Raw genomic sequence first — 17710 nt, 5'->3', positions numbered from 1 at the left:
GTCTCATAAGCCTCATATCTCGTTCTCGACATCATGCAGTAAAAGGAACTACTTTTATTTTATTATATGTATAGTTCTTTAAAAAGGAAAAATAGGACACGGGAATACAGTACCATCAATCAATCAGAGTGTCATCCTCATATCTGAGGGTTGGTGACCACAGACCTCCATGCTAAACAGCACCATAATATACACCAAAAAATTCTTCACACACACTATTTTTTCCCCATTTCAACATTAATTCCATCATTTCAAAACAGATTTAACCATACCAATAACTCACTTAGAGTCTGAACAACTGCTTCTTGGACTGTAGTTGTTCAGACTCATGGTGACCGATGGAGCAATAGACCTTGGGGTATCGTCAATTGTATGTGATCGGCATAGATGCTGCTGGCCAGTGCTAGGCTTTCATCAGCTGATTGGTTGTTTTCATTTCATAATAAACCTTAAAAAAACATATTTAATAAAACATATTAAAGATATTTACCAAATTTTAAAACATTTTCAATGGTCTTCTTACACTAAAGGCTAGAGAGCCAACCAATAGCAATGAGGTTAAAGTAAAAAAAATTTTTTACGGATATTACTTTTTCTCACTTCAACACTAATTCCATTAGTTCAAAACACATTTTAACAAATTATAACTTACTCGGAGTCAAAACAACTGTTCCATGCACCAACGTTGTTACGACTCAAGGTGAGTGGTGAAGGAACAGAACTCAGGGTGTTCTGATTCAAAGTATTTGATGCTTCTCTAAGAGATTAAATATTACAGTCATACTCAATGGTCTTCCACTAAAGGTCACAGGAGCCACAAATGCAGAAAATTGTCAGACCTTACTTCTTTGGAGGAAGAGTTGAGAACTGTTGTAATAACCTACCAGAGAATGTTGTGACATTAAGAGCTGTCAACTCTTGGAACAACCAACCAGACCATGTTGTGACAGTAAGAGTTGTGAAATCTTGGAACAACCTACCAGACAATGTTGTGACAGTAAGAGTTGTGAACTCTTGGAACAACCTACCAGACAATGTTGTGACAGAAAGAGTTGTGAACTCTTGGAACAACCTATCAGACAATGTTGTGACAGTAAGAGTTGTGAGCTCTTGGAACAGCCTACCAGACAAAGTTGTGAACTGTTGTAATAACCCGCCAGAAAATGTTGTGACAGTAGGAGCTGTCAACTCATGGAACACTTGCCCAAGAAAGCTGTGATAGCACTGAGTGTGAGCATATGGTCTAAATGATTACTTTAGGGTTTTCATACACAAATTTGCGTACGAAAGCAAAAATTAAAATTAAATAATTTTATGTTTCTGCATGAATGCTAAACACGCAAGACACACATTTGGCAATGTCAGCGAGATCTGGCAATTATATAGATTGCACTCCAAGGTCACCACACCAGTCTCTCTTTTTTGTTTAAAGGACCCAGAAAATAACATTGACCCACATTTTCAATACATTTTTAAGCAGCTTGTGTTGATTTCCAGTGCATCAGTGATTACATTTATTCATAACACTGTTGTGAGAATTTTCAACCATGCCTCGTGTTGCCTGGTGAGGGTGGAGGGGTGGAAAAACATATTAAGTGTAAGGAGATTTCACCACTCGGTGCCTCCTGATGCCTCTACCGGTGTCCCTGGCCCTCTTAATGTAAGTGATAGTTTGTATGACCCTTCAACAAGCAGTCCTAGTGCTATGCTTCAATACAGTACAGTGAGTTCTGCTATAAAGCGTGTTTTGATAACGCGAATTTGCTCTAACGCGATTTATGAATTAAGAACGATATTTGTATAACGCGAACGCTTGTTTGCTATAACGCGATTTTTGCTTACTATTTCTCCAATTTTGTGGTATTAACTGTGAATATGGTGAAGAAGAATATCTCCAAGAAGCGTTCTGGTGAAAGAATTCCCGGTGATGATCGTAAAAGAAAGGATATAACACTTGAAGAGAAGCTCGATGTTATCAACCTCAAAATCACCCTTCTCCCCCATCAAGTTACATTCATATTTTTTCAAGGTAAAGTGTTAAATTTACTGTATGATTTCATTATTAGATATGAATGTAACATTTATTTAGACTGTGCTATCCTTTGTGTTAGGCTAACTACTAAATTTTTTCGATTTAGAGTAATCTGCACCTAACCCTATTTTCTCCATAAGCCCTGTTATTTCTATTACGCGATTTTCTATAACACGATATTTTACAAGAACACAATTATCGCGTTATAGCAGAACTACCTGTATATACATACAGTCAACCCTCACTTTACACGGTCCCACATTCCGTGTTTCCACGTTTACGCGGTGCCCTGCCGGAATGCTCACATTCCGCGGTGTGTGTACCCCTTTAAGCGGAGAGTGTCCGGCTCGACGCTATTTTTAGATTCGCCCCACCCGCCTGCTCCCGCCTCCTCCCTCCTCCGCCTGGCCAAGCCGCGCGGTAAGGTTGCGCAGTGCATGTCTCTGTTGCGTTATCACTGACGTCATATGACGTCTCGGACTGTGATTGGCCATGCATCCCTACCTCCCTCCACTGCTACCTGTAATTGGTTTAAAGTAATATGACGTGTCCACCCGGGGGAGGGAGGGAGGGAGGAAAGACGACGCTTGACCTAGCCGCAGCAGTTTCATCCCTCCAGGCCACACCGTGTAATCGTGCATCCATTGTTCTGTAAAATGGCTTCCGCCGGACCACCGCCCCCAGAGAGAAACCTTTCCTTACCTGGACCCAGCCACCCTAAGCCAAAGAAGACACGACGTTCCTTAAGCTACGAAATTAAGTATAAGATCATACAAGAGTTGGAGAAAGGAACAAGACAGGTTGATCTCACGCGCCAGCATGGTGTTAACGAGTCTACGATCAGGACAATTAAGAAGGATGCAGCCAAGATAAAGGAGCACATGAACATCACAAAGTCTACAGGTGCTTCTATGATCAAGTATTTCCACAACCAGGTGCTTCTCAAGACGGAAAAATTACTTGTGAGCTACTTGGTGCGTCAGGCGCGACGGAACATGGCGGTGGACACGCGCTCAGTTAAGGAGTACGCACGTGAACTGTATGCTGCAGTGTCACGAAAGATGGGAATTACAGAGCCAAACCCTTTAATGCTTCCTCTGGGTGGTTACAGAGGTTTAAGAAGAGGAACAAGATCACCAATATCAACATTGGTGGTGAAGAAGCTAGTGCTGACCGTGTTGCGGCTAGGGAATTTCCTCCGTTTTTACGTGAGATTATGGAGGAAGGACAGTACACCGACGACCAGGTGTTTAACATGGACGAATCTGGTCTTTTTTTGGAAAAAGCTACCTTCCAAGACCTTCGTTGTGAAGAATGCCAGCAAGATTCGGGGTCGGAGGATGCAGAAGGAGCGCATCACCGTCCTGCTTACCACCAATGCCTCCGGTACCTGTAAGCTCAAGTTATCGGTGATCCACACAGCCCGCAAGCCGCACTCCTACAAGAGCATGGACATGACCAAGCTAAATGTCCACTGGCTGACCGCACGTAAGGCGTGGATGTTCTCTACACTGTCCCTCTCCTGGTTTGATGACTGTTTCGTTCCCGATGTAAAGAAATTCTGTGAGCAACAGAATGCGCCATTCAAGATTTTGTTGCTGCTGGACAACGCACCAGGACACTCGCCCCTACTGTTAGATCGTCACCTCAACGTAAAAGTGGTCTTCCTTCCTCCCAACACTACGTCTATATTACAGCCCATGGACCAAGAGGTAATCTGTAATGTAAAAGCTGCATTCTCAACAAAAAAATTCCAGCTCCTGAACGATTACACCAACACCAGGGAAGAGTTGCGTAACCTGAGTGACACCACCACCGATAGCAAGAGCGAAGAAGACGAGGATCAACAGTTGGCAGAGCAAAAAATACTTTTCAAACAATTCTGGAGAATATTTAACATCAAGAAAGCTGTTGACTTCTTGGTGGAGGCATGGGATCATCTGTCTGTAGCAACTGTTCGTCACGCATGGAGACATGTGTTGCAAGGCATTCCAGGCGTAAGGCAGAGTCAATCTGTGACTGGTGAGGTTCAGACTGTTGCAGTAGCAGTGGACCTTGCCAGAGAAGCTGCGCAGAGTGCTACAGCTGCAGGCTTCTCCGAGACCACCAACGACGACATTCTGGAGGTGATAAGGGATCCTGATGTGACTACCGACGAGATGGTAGACGATGATGACGTCAGTGAAGAGGCAGGTGGTGCGTCATCCCAAGAAGAACACCGCTTATCCCATAGTAATGTTAGGGGTGCCATCGAGTGTGTCCAGAAAATCAAGCTCCTCCTTTCCGACGACCATGACGCAAACAGGTATGAAATCTTCACTACCCAGCTGTTGCAGACTATGGAGCCCTACTTCAAGGTTTATCACGACAACATAAACACCAGCCGTCAGCAAAGCATAACAGAGTTCTTTGCCCGCAACCCACCACAGCCAGCCCAAGCCAGTGATAGTGACAGAGGTAGAGACAGTGAAGATGACTTTGAGGGCTTTGTCAGGGAGGCCCTGACAAGTGTGGATGACAGTGATGGTGACTCACCTGAGGGCCAGTAGCCTGCCCTCTGCCTCGGAACCAGCCTCCATTCCCGTACGCCGACCCATCTCTTCTACTAACGTAATTGTTAACCCCAACCTTGTTTTTTTCTAACCTAACCTTCAGTTTATTGACTGTTCCTTTCTATATTATGTGTGGGTAAATACCATCATAAAGTTAGGATGTTATTTTTAGTAAAACGTACGTAGTGTCGGGAAAAAGTGGAGTTTGGGGGTCGGCCCGGTCTCTATTTCAATTAATCCCATATGTTATGTTGTTCACTTTACGCGTTTCTCACTTTACGCGGCCCGCCGTGGGTTGAATTAACCGCGTAAAGTGAGGGTTCACTGTAAAAGATTTTTAACTCGTTTTCGGGAAGATATATGTAACTTTCTTCATTTATTTTTACTCATTTACATACACACACCATCCGAAATATATACAGTATTGTGAAAAAAGTTAAAGAAATAATTGTACTAAGGGTAAACCTGTAATAAGTTAATTACTAAAAATTTTATGTCCAGTGGAAACTATATGATGTTTATACTCAAATTAATCCCTATCTTACAAGAATTACAGCAATTCAAATTAAATAATGTACTGAGAAATCAATTCAGTGACATTTTATAAGGGAAAACTAAAACTAATTCTGTTTGATAACTACGCATTTTGTCTCCCCTCCCTGACAGCTGTCAACGCCTCAAAAAAAAAAAACTCCCCCTCCCCTTTCTCACAGCCAGGGTGAAGGCAGTTTAAGCTTAAATATTTATCTTATTAAATGTAGCTGACCAGAGAATTCTACACCGACTTTCTTTGGGATGAATGTTGCTTTTCACCTCAGGACGCCTCGGTATGTGCTGGCAGCATTGCTGGGGTTATACAGGGTGGTATGAGTGCATTTATCCCACATTCTACCAAAACTTTCACTTTGCAATCATGGATTGATCACTCCTGCTCTCTTGCATGATAGGGTATATCAAGCTTTGAAACTATCTCCTTCTCCTATTACCCACTCCTATTTCATTACTTCTAGGAATTGTTGTAAGGCTATTCTTCGTAGGGCCAAGTGGTATTTTATATAGAGAAAGACCGCTGTCCTGACTAATTCTTCCTTTAGTAAATCCTTCTGGTCCTTAACCAAAAACATCTGTAATAATATTCTGCACTCCTTACTTTCCTCCTCTCTTCTCACCTGATAACTCTATCGCCAACTCTCCCCCTGACAAAGCCAATCTCTCTGACACCTAATTCTCCTCTAATACTACCTTGGACAATTCCAACTCTATCCCTCCTACCCTTGCTCTTCCTAATGAACCTATGAACTTTCCTATAATCTCCACTCGTAGGGTTGCTGGTGTGTTATCCAGGTTGGATGTGAGTAAGGCGCATGCACCGGACGGAATACCCCCTCGTGTTCTGAAGGAGTGTGCTGAAGCTCTGGCCTCTGTACTTGCTCGCCTCTTTGCCTCTGCCTCAAAACCCAAACTTTTCCTTCTTCTTGGAAGCATGCCTTGGTTCAGCCCATCCCGAAGAAGGGTGACCATTCTAATCCCTCTAACTATCGCCCCATTGCTCTAACTTCATCCCTCTCTAAGATTTTCAAAACTAGCTTGAACTTCCATTTTCTCCAGCATCTTGAACGCCATTCACACTTCTCGGATCAGCAATATGGCTTTTGCCAGGCGAAATCTACTGGCGATCTGCTCTCCTACTGCACCCATCTTTGGTCATCCTTTTTTTGGGATTATGGGGAAACTTTCGTCGTGGCCCTCGGCACTCCAGAGCATTTGACAGGGTATGGCACAAGTCTTTGCTTTCTAAACTTCCCTCTTACGGTTTCTCTCCACCACTTTGTTTTCTAATCTCGAGCTTCCGTGAGAACCGATCCACGGCAGTTGTTGTCGAGGGATCTATCTCTTGCTCTTTCTCTACCAGTAGTGGTGTCCCACAGGGTTCTGTTCTTTCACCTACTCTCTACCTTCTTTTTATCAATGATTTACTTCACACTATAACTAATTCTATCCATTCCTACACTGATGATTCTACTCTTCACTCTTCTTCACATTTTCCCCCTAACTTTCAAACTAGATCCGTTTCTAGAGCTGATATCATTACATCTATCAATGCGGATTTGTGCATTATCTCCGAATGGGAGGAAGAAACTTGGTTAAATTCAATAGCAATAAAATTCAGTATTTACCAATTACACTTTCTAAATTAGATGATCTCCCATCAATTACATATCAGGATGCTATCATTCTGCCAAAGTCTAAAATAGATATGCTAGGCCTCATCATTTCCTCTAATATGTCATGGAAGCCACACATCCTCAACATTGCTAAAGCTGCCTCCTGAAAGTTGGGAATGCTGTAGAGATGCCATAGCTACTTCACTCCTGAGCAGTTGCTTCAAATATATAAGGGACTCATTCGTCCTAACTCGGAGTACTGCTCTCATATCTGGGGTGGCTCTTCTTCTGTCCAACTGTTAGACGGTGGAATTAAAGGTATTTCATCTTATTAATTCTCCTCCTTTAGTTGATAACCTTTCTTACCTTCCTCTTTGCCGCAATGTTGCTTCACTCTCTCTCGTTTACAGGTACTTTAACGGGCAATGTTCAGTGGATTTGGCATTCTGTGTACCACCGGCAAAGTCGTGGGCTCATAACACATATCTTGCCCGCGGTGCCCACTGTTTCTCTGTGGATGTCGGTCACACTAGAATAACCCATTATAGTGCATCCTTCTTTCCCCACACAGGTACCTGTGAATCCTCTACCTTTTCTGTGTTTCCATACTCATACAATGTCTCACTTTAAAAAGCTGGTTTTCGGCATCTTCGTGTTGTAAATCAATATACAGGTAACCTTTTTCTTTTCTATTTTTAATTTCTTTCTACAGTGGTCCCTCGATTAACGGACACAACTGGTTCCAAAGAGTCGTTTGTGAACCGAAAATCACTACTGTAATGTGATGCAGGTGATTAATTTTTATCTATTGTGCAAAATATATGACGTTTATATTCAAATTACTCGCTGTCTTGCAAGGATTCCAGCAATGCAAATTATATTCTCCTAACTTTAGTCTGTGATATTATATAAGGTAAAAACTTTAAGCCTAAAACCCTGGTTGGGCAGAATTAAGGAGTGAGGTGAGGAGGGAGGGAGGGGGAGGTGAGGTGATATGTTTGACAGTTGGCGCTGAAGGTCTAATGCGTGTTTACTTATCAGTCCTTAGAGTAACTAAGTTTTTCTCTTATAAAATGCCAATGAAATGACCTGGGAGAATATAATTTACATTGCTGGGATTCTTGTAACATAGTGATTAATTTTAATATAAACAAGCTATAATTTGCACTGGACATAAAAGTTTTAGTACAGGCAGTCCCCCCCAGGTTACAAACAAGTTCCGTTCCTGGGGACGTTCTTCAGTTGAAACACATACAGTACTTACAGAACAAAATTTTAAATCCCAATATATCACAGCCTAAGTCCTTATATTCCAAAATCACTTCATTTAAGAAAAAAGACTAAATAGAATGACAAAATCCAGTACAGCTGCTCCCCGACTTACGACGGGGTTAGGGACCGACATCCAGATCGAAAGTCGAAATGGTCGTAAGTCGGAAATGCTTAAATAATACATAGAAAATCTAAAATGGGGGTCTCTTTTTCTTCTCAGCACCACAAAACACTCACTTTTAAGCTTGCCAGCCATTTTAAAGTGAATTACAGATGAAAATTTTATCTGTGTACCGACTTTGGGACTCGAAAATACATAATTTGACCAAATTTTCGTACGACTGAGGCAGGTCGTAAGTGAGGGTGGAAGTAAGACCGAGTAGGTCGTAAGTCGGGGAGGAGCTGTATATAAAAGTAAAAAAATTTCATCAGTTAAGTAAAATACAGTCGGCCCTTAACATACGCGGGATTATAATACACGGATTTGTAAGTACGCGGATTGCCCCGCCGGAGGAATATTCTGCACATTGAAGTAATTGAAGTACATTCAAATCGCGAGCCATTCAACTCGCGCGCGGCACAGAACACGGGACACCGCCCGCTCCCGCAACTTCACACACACGCATAGCTCTCCCTCACTCAGTCGGTCTCGCTGTAACCACGCTTGTGTTGACATCAGCATTGTAGTTGCAAAAATATTACATTTCCGTGAATGTATTATATCAAGCACAGTATGAATAGAATATCACTAATATAAGAGTATGATAACAGAAAACTACTAAAAAAACGAGTAACATATCTTGAACATCGGAAGGTTAGGTAAAGTCTTTTGTTTTCATGTAGTTTATCCTAATTTACATTGAAATGCATTACATTTCAGCAAAACTACTATTTATTTCTGAGAATATGGAAATGTAATATTTTGTTGGGAAATAGCGATAAATGATAACCACAGTGGAAAGTGGCCAGCAATGACTAAGCTGTTTGTTCAAAAAGATATTTACGTGATACAAAGCACCGAATGGTTTCCCAAGTTAAAAAACTGTTGTATTACAATAAGCATTCTATCAAATTCCTTGTGTTGCAACAGTTTTTAACTGAAAACCGTCTGTTTCTTTATCTTTGAAACAGCGAATCGTGTAAGTCGCGATTTATCCACTGTGTCGTCGTCATTTCGCTAAAAATAATACATTTCGTACAGTATGAATATAATATCATTGTAATATAACAGTATTTTAACCGAAAACTATTAAAAAACGAGTAACATCTCTTGAACGTTGGAAGGTTAGGTAAAGTCTTTTGTTTTTGTCATGTATTTTATCCTATTTTACATAGAAATACATCACGTTTCAGCAAAACTACTATTTATTTCTGAGAATATATTCATTCAGGCACAGTTTAGGTAAAATATACATGTGCTGTAACATTTTTTTAATTGAAAACGATTCGAAAAACACGTACCCTCTAGCCCTGTTCAAGGAGAAGACTAGAAGGAGCTGTTTGGCGCTTAAAACGATGACAAGGAAAATGATTTTGATGGATTTTAATGAATATATTTAGAAAGACCCTGGCACTGTCAAGGAAAGTGGCTGCTGAAGGCTTCCAGGACATGGCAGAGGACAAGATTAGGGAGCTAATTGCAGAGCACGACACTGAGCTGACCGAGGAGGATCTACAGGAGTTAGTAGACTCAGGCAAGAAAGAGGATGAGGAAGAGGAAGAGGAAGAGCACCAAGAAATAACTTTGGAGAAGTTGGGGGAGATGACCAGGAATATTGAGGCACTGAAAAACCTGGCCTATAGTATGGACCCCTCCATGGTGCGTGCCCTGAAATTCATGCGAGGGATGGATGATGTTTTCGCTCCATACAAAAACATCATGGAAGAAATGAATGAAAGAGACGACAACTCCCCATCACCATGTTCTTTGATCACCGAAGGTGAGATTTAACACCATCAATCACTGGCGGCAGTGAGGAAGCAGCTGAATCCACTGTCGCCCCCACTTCACCACCCGTTATGGAATTGAGTGACGATGAGCCCGATGACCCCTATCCTGTCGCCGAGGATAGGAACTGTACAGTAAAGTGAAATTTTTATCTCTTTTTTTTTAAATAGCTTTCCTTGCCATGTTTATTGTTTGTAAAAATGCACAGCACAGTACAGTTCAGTACTGTACATAGGAGTTGGAGGTGCAGTTATTCACAAAACATTTGTGTTTGTTGTCGGCAGTAGTGACGGTGAGGAGGTGGAGGAGGTGGAGGAGGTGGAGGCGGGAGCGGAGGGAACGAGTTGGGAGGAGTGGTAACCTTGGACGCGGGAGCAGGGACGAGATGCCAGCCAGTACATTACGGGTGTATTAATTGTTTTTATAGCTAGTTTTGCATTTTAATATTAAATACTGTACATAACATTTCAACAAAACTACCAATTATTTCTGAGAACATGGAAATGTAATATTTTTGCTGAAATGATGTACGTATTACAGTGGAAAGTGGGATAAAATTGTGACGAAAGCAATGACTTTCTCTTTCTTTCGTTCAAATGATGTTACCGTAATCGCTTTTCGAATGGTTTTCAGTTGTGGGATTATAAGGCTAATGATAGGATAGAATATTATTGTAATACAGTACGAGTACAACAGTTTTTTAACTGAAAACCATTCGAAAAGCGATTACGGTAAAATCTTTTGAATAACGAAAGAAAGCGAAAGTCATTGTTTTCGTCATGATTTTATCCCACTTTCCACTGTAATATGTTCGTCATTCCAGCAAAAATATTACATTTCTATATGTATTTCTGAGAATACGTATATTCATTCAGTTACAGTTGAGGTAAAATATACTTGTGATGTAATATTTTAATGAAAATACGGTATCGTAGTTTTCTTTTGTTTCAAATTTAATTAACAAAGATTGATGTTTCAAATGTAATGAACAAAAATTTATGTCCAGTATCTATAAATAAACTTTAATAAATGAATACTTTATGTTTTACATCGTCCTGTGCTACCATACCATGGATTTGGCTACTTTGGGCTTGCTATGATGACGCAAGAGATCTGCCCTGGCAACTGTACCGACACTCACAGCTGGTGGTGCGTTGGTGCATCGTTTCCATTGTTTACTGGTAGTTACTGGTAAATATTTTTCAACCTAACGAAACTATTACCCGTTTAGAGGTCGACCCCCAATTTTTTGCCAAATAATTTGGTCTTAAAAACTTGAACTACACACAGGTATATACGGTAAATAAGGACATGGGGGGACCAGGTTTTTTTTGGGGGGGGCAGCACATATACGCGGATTTTTAACATCCACGGTATCTCTGTTACGTAACCCCCGCGTATGTTAAGGCCTCTCATTATATATCATATATATATATAAATAAATCATATATCATATATACTAGCATAGTATTCCTATACAGTGACCCCTGGTTAAGAACTCAATCCGTTCCAGAAGGTCGTTCGTTAACCGAAAATTTGTTAACGAAACCATTGTTTCAATGGGTTTTTGGGTAATTGGTTCCAGCTCACCGAAAATTTCCTAAATTCAACAAAAAATGGTAGAAAAGTTCACTTACTTTGAGGTGTGTATGTAGAAGGCTCCTGGATGATGATGATAATGAGGATGATGGAATTAGAATGGGGGTGGAGGAGAAGGAAGAAGAGAAGGCATTGGGGTGGAAGAGAAGTCACCCCATGGCCATTTCACCCATAAAATTTTAGTTCTCTTGGTGTAATTCAAGATTATTTTCTTTTTAAATCAACACTGCACTGCATTATATATTGTCAATATGTAAAATATATTTCAAAATGACCAATAATTTGCTTGAAACACAGAAAAAAGCATTTAGTTGAAGAGAGTCTCAAGCAAGATGTTACTCCAGTGAAAACAGAGAGAGACTAACGCCTGTTTGCTGTGTTAAGAGGCTGGATGCCGCGCATTAAACTAGTCACTTTACCTTCAATTATGTTCAATAATTGTTAAAATGACTAAAAAATTGAATATTAAACTTTTAAAATTATTGAATAGTATAAACTTCTTGATATATACTAAAATAGTAAGGAATTTAAGCCCTAGAACCGATTAATGTATTGGCGGACTGATACTAAAGCTGGTTGCCCAGTCAGTGCAAGCGAAAACATGTTGAGGTCGGTTCGTAAGAAATTCGTTAACCGAATTTTTGTTCGTTAACCGAATTGAAGATCCTTATGGAAGGCAGTTCGTTAACCGAAATTTCGTTAACCAAGGCGTTCGGTAAACGAGGGGTCACTGTACATGTACAGTACAGGTTTGCACTTAGGTCATTTATTTCTTTTACGTTTCTTTTGGTATGGTGTGTGCATGTAAATGAATAAAAATAAATGAAGAAATTTTTATAAATATACCCAAAAATACACTTGAAAAACTTGTACATTATTAAAATGTACTAAACTAATTTATTGAAATTTTTATATCTTGTGCAAAATATATGATGTCTGGATTCAAATTATTCACTGTCTTGCAAGGATTTCCAAAATGCAAATTATATTCTCCTAACTTTACTCTATGATATTATTTAAGATAAAAACTTTAAGCCTAAAACCACCAAACCCTGGCTGGGAGGGGAAGGGAGGAAGGGGAAGTGACATGACACATGTTTGACAGTTGTGCCAAAGGTCTAGTGAAGTATTTATTTGTTTACAGGTTGACCATCAAAAATCCGGCAATCGATAAACGGGAACCTTCAGTTTTCCGGCATGGATTTCGGAGAGCATTTTCAAACATTTCTTTGTTTATTTAATGAAGATATATGTTTTAGCTCATAAAATTCATACAAATTACCCGGCCAGAATATAATTTACATTGCTGGAATTCTTACAATTTGATGATCATTTTGAATATAAACATCATAGACTTTGCATTAGACATACAAATTTTAGATATAATGTTTACTCTGAGTAAATATGTTATCTTTTGTGCAAAATATATGACTTTATATTCAAAATATTCCTGGTCTTACAAGGAATCCAGCAATGTCAATTACATTATCCTAACTTCAGTCTGAGGTATTATTTATTACTAAAAAGGTAAATAGTCTGGTTTTCCCACATATTTATCTGGTAGGGAGGGTTGGTGGGGGGGAGGGAGGGAACGTCCGACCATCTGGCATGGTGTGAAGAATATATTTTTTTCTATTAAATGAAGATATTTGTTTTAGCTCATAAAATTCATACAAATTACCCGGCCAGAATATATGTTACATTGCTGGAATTCTTACAATTTGATGATCATTTTGAATATAAACATCATAGATTTTGCATTAGACATACAAATTTTAGATATAATGTTTACTCTGAATAAATGTTATCTTTTGTGCAAAATTTATGACATTTATATTCAAAATATTCCTGGTCTTACAAGGAATCCAGCAATGTCAATCATATTATCCTAACTTTAGTTTAAGCTATTATTTATTACTAAAAGTTAAAATTAGTTTTTTCACCCAACATTTCTCTGGTAGGGATGGAAGGTGGGGGGTGCGGGGGAGGGTTGGGACCGACCGACCATCTGGCGCGGTTGGAAGAGGGGGGGAGGCAAGTTGGGGTACTTTGATTGACAGATAGTGTCGTGAAGAATATTTTTTTTTTATTAACTGAAGATATTTGTTTTAGCTCATAAAATTCATACAAATTACCCGGCCAGAATATAATTTACATTGCTGGAATTCTTACAATTTGATGATCATTTTGAATATAAACATCATAGATTTTGCATTAGACATACAAATTTTGGATATAATGTTTATTCTGAGTAAATATGCTATCTTTTGTGCAAAATATATGACATTTATATTCAAAATATTCCTGGTCTTACAAGGAATCCAGGAATGTCAATTATATTATCCTAACTTAAGTGTTTAATTTTCTTTGTTTAAAGGACTGTACAGGTAGTCATTTTCTGTTAAACTTATACAGCAAATATAAGTATCAGTTTCCGGCATTTTCGAAAATCCGGCACTCCTCAGGTCCCGAGGTTGCTGGATTTTTTATAGTCAACCTGTATTTATGTCCTTTAGATTGAGTTTTTGTTTTCTGCTTATAAAATGTCACAGAAGTGGCCAGGGAGAATATAATTTACATTGCTTGAATTCTCATAAGATAGTGATCAATTTGAATATAAACATGCTATAGTTTGCATTGGACAAAAATCTTAGTACAGGTTGTACCTCTCTAGTCCGGCAACCTCGGGGCCTGACCGGTGCCGGACCATGGAAATTCACCCTTTTCCGGGATAGATAGTGACTTGTGCTTATGCTTGTAAGCACTAGCACCACTTTCTCTGCATCATGGTCTCTTTCAAGACATATTGAAGGGTTAAATGTCGTATAGTAGCTTCTCAAATTTCGTGAGTTTTTAAATCTTAACGTATTTTATTGGAACACACCAAAAAATAAATAAATAAAAATTTTGACGGCGGAAACTTGAATTTCGACAGGTTTGAACGGTCCGCCAACGTGCAGACGACGTGCATAATCGTGTAAACAGCATCATTTCTCTTATGTACAAAAGATTCATTATTGTTTATAACTGAATGTCTTTTTTATTGAATTAAGGTTTACCGTATATCTCGTCTTATAAGACGAAATTTGAACATTAAAAAAATCTGCCCAAAGTTAGGGGGTCGTCTTAAGCAACAAATATAAAATTCTTACATCTTAAATATTGTGTCAAGAGTGGTGATGGAAACATCGTAAGCCACTCACAAAGTCCTACCAGTAATTATTTTATACTGAAACTTATGTTTGGCAAGCTGGATTCAAATTAAGATTACCGGTATATTAAAATAATAAAAATTTATTATAAACCTGTCTAACATACCCTGTAATAAACACAGCTGCTATCATCACACACCCCTCCCCATGCCCTCCCCCCCATTTGCCAGTGAGGAGACAAGAAAGGGAAAGTGACCGCGGGATTGGGCTATTTTTAGCCGTTGAGGTGATCAGTAATGCATACCGGGTATCGGTATATTTACTGATAATAATATTTATCTCCTATAAATAATTTATTTAAAATTTATTTTTTTACAAAGAATATTCAGTAAATGAGTGCGTTACTTCTTGAAACTATCGACAGTTAATTACAGACGCTTAAGTGACGTCACTAGTGATTACACTACACCAGCCGGTAACATTTGATGCCATTACTTGAAATGAATTGGCCTTATTTTAAGTAACTAACTATAAATAAATACAAAAATTAAAAAAAAAGATCAAAAGTGAGAAATAATATACTGTATGTATGTTGTGTTGTCAAAGTAAGAGGAACAATTGAAAGTGCAATTGTGTGTAAATGAGGCAGAAAGTATGTATATATGTATATATGTATGTATGTATGTATGTATGTATGTATGTACATATGTATGTATATATATATATATGTATGTATGTATGTATGTATGTATGTATGTATGTACAGTATGTATGTAAGTATGTATGTATGTATGTATGTATGTGTGTATATATATATATATATATATATATATATATATATATATATATATATATATATATATATATATATATATATATATATATATACCGTATATATAAATATGTTTGTGTAATAAATATATGTAGTAAGTACGTAATATTTTTTTACTCAAATCCTAATGAAACACTACTGGAGAACATTCCTTTGTTGCAAAACAAGTTTATAAATTAAAGAAAATAATTACAGTGTGTTTAATATATTACAGTATACAGTTGTACCCCACTTAACGCGGTCAATAGAACCCAGAGGGTCCCGTGTAAAGTGAAATCCGCGTTAAGTGAATAACAGAACATATGGGATTAATTCCAATAGAAACCAGCCCGACCCCCAAACTCCACTTTTTGAAGACACATAACTATGTTGTAGTAAAAATAACATCTTAATTTTATGATGGTACATGCACACAATCAATACTTAAGAGAAATAGAGAAATACAGTCGCCAAGTTAATGTCCATTCAAATAATGGACTCAACTCCCTCCCCCTCTTCTCACACTACACTGCTGGCTCTTCCTCTCTGAGAAATTTTTGGGGAAACCACTAAATTTTAATAAATAATACCTCAGATTAAAGTTAGGATAATATAATTGACATTGCTGGATTCCTTGTAAGACCAGGAATATTTTGAATATAAATGTCATATATTTTGCACAAAAGATAACATATTTACTAGAGAAAAAATTTTATCTAAAATTTGTATGTCTAATGCAAAATATATGATGTTTATATTCAAAATGATCACCAAATTATAAGAATTCCGGCAAAGTAAATTATATTCTGGCCGGGTAATTTGTATGAATTTTATGAGCTAAAACAAATATCTTCAGTTAATAAAAAAAATATTCTTCAGGACACTATCGGTCAATCAAAGTACCCCACCTTGCTTCCCCCCTCTTCCAACCTCACGGTCAGTCCCAACCCTCCCCCTCACCCCCCACCAATCCTCCCTTCAAGAGAAGAGTGGGTGAAAAAAATAAATTTTAACATTTTGTATTAAACAATACCTCAGATTAAAGTTAGGATAATATAATTGACATTGCTGGATTCCTTGTAAGACCAGGAATATTTTGAATATAAATGTCATATATTTTGCACAAAAGATAACATATTTACTAGAGAAAACATTTTATCTAAAATTTTTGTCTAATGCAAAATATATGATGTTTATATTCAAAATGATCATCAAATTATAAGAATTCCAGCAATGTAAATTATATTCTGACCGGGTAATTTGTATGAATTTTATGAGCTAAAACAAATATCTTCAATTAATAAAAAAAAAAAAATATTCTTCACGGGGTAACAGATGGTCGGTCGGTCCCTCCCTCCCCCCCCACCCCCCACCAACCGTCCCCAAGGAGATGTGTGAGGAAACCAGAATATTTAACTTTTTAGTAATAAATAATACCTCAAACTAAAGTTAGGATAATATAATTGACATTGCTGGATTCCTTGTAAGACCAGGAATATTTTGAATATAAATGTCATATATTTTGCACAAAAGATAACATATTTACTAGAGAAAACATTTTATCTAAAATTTGTATGTCTAATGCAAAATATATGATGTTTATATTCAAAATGATCACCAAATTATAAGAATTGCAGCAATGTAAATTATATTCTGGCCGGGTAATTTGTATGAATTTTATGAGCTAAAACAGGCAGTCAGGCAGGGTGGCGGGTGGCGGGTGGGGCAAATCTAAAAATAGCGTCTCGAGCCGGACACTCACCGCGTATATGTAGAAAAAATCCGTGTTAAGTGAAAGTTCAGCTCTGGCGAGGCACCGCGTATATGATAAAACGCGTTAAGTGAAACCGCGTTAGGCGGGGTAATACTGTATTATAAATAAATAAATAAACAAGTAAATGGAAAATAAGCAAACAAATATTATTTACCAAGACGCTTTCCTCTGGCTCAGGGTGAGATGTAGGGGTAGATAACAAGGATATTTATAGCCCGTCTTTGTGTCTGAAGTGGCCAGTACCCTAATGCACCATAAATAATTCATTGAACATTCATTTTTTGTACATTATATATATATATATATATATATATATATATATATATATATATATATATATATATATATATATATATATATATATATATATATATATATATATATATATATATATATATATATATA

General features: G+C 38.0%; 1 protein-coding gene across 1 annotated transcript in view; it reads right to left on the bottom strand.

Moving 5' to 3' along the window:
• The window catches only part of LOC121871011 (E3 ubiquitin-protein ligase RNF13-like), a gene marked incomplete at its 5' end in the record, with an annotated part of 191475 nt that overhangs the window by 108447 nt on the left and 65318 nt on the right, over positions 1 to 17710 (bottom strand).

Source organism: Homarus americanus, unplaced genomic scaffold, assembly GCF_018991925.1.
Source record: "Homarus americanus isolate GMGI-L3 unplaced genomic scaffold, GMGI_Hamer_2.0 scaffold52512, whole genome shotgun sequence".
NCBI classification, from domain to species: domain Eukaryota; kingdom Metazoa; phylum Arthropoda; class Malacostraca; order Decapoda; family Nephropidae; genus Homarus; species Homarus americanus.
Note: the sequence above shows the minus strand (reverse complement) of the source record. Positions and strands in the feature narration are given on the sequence as shown.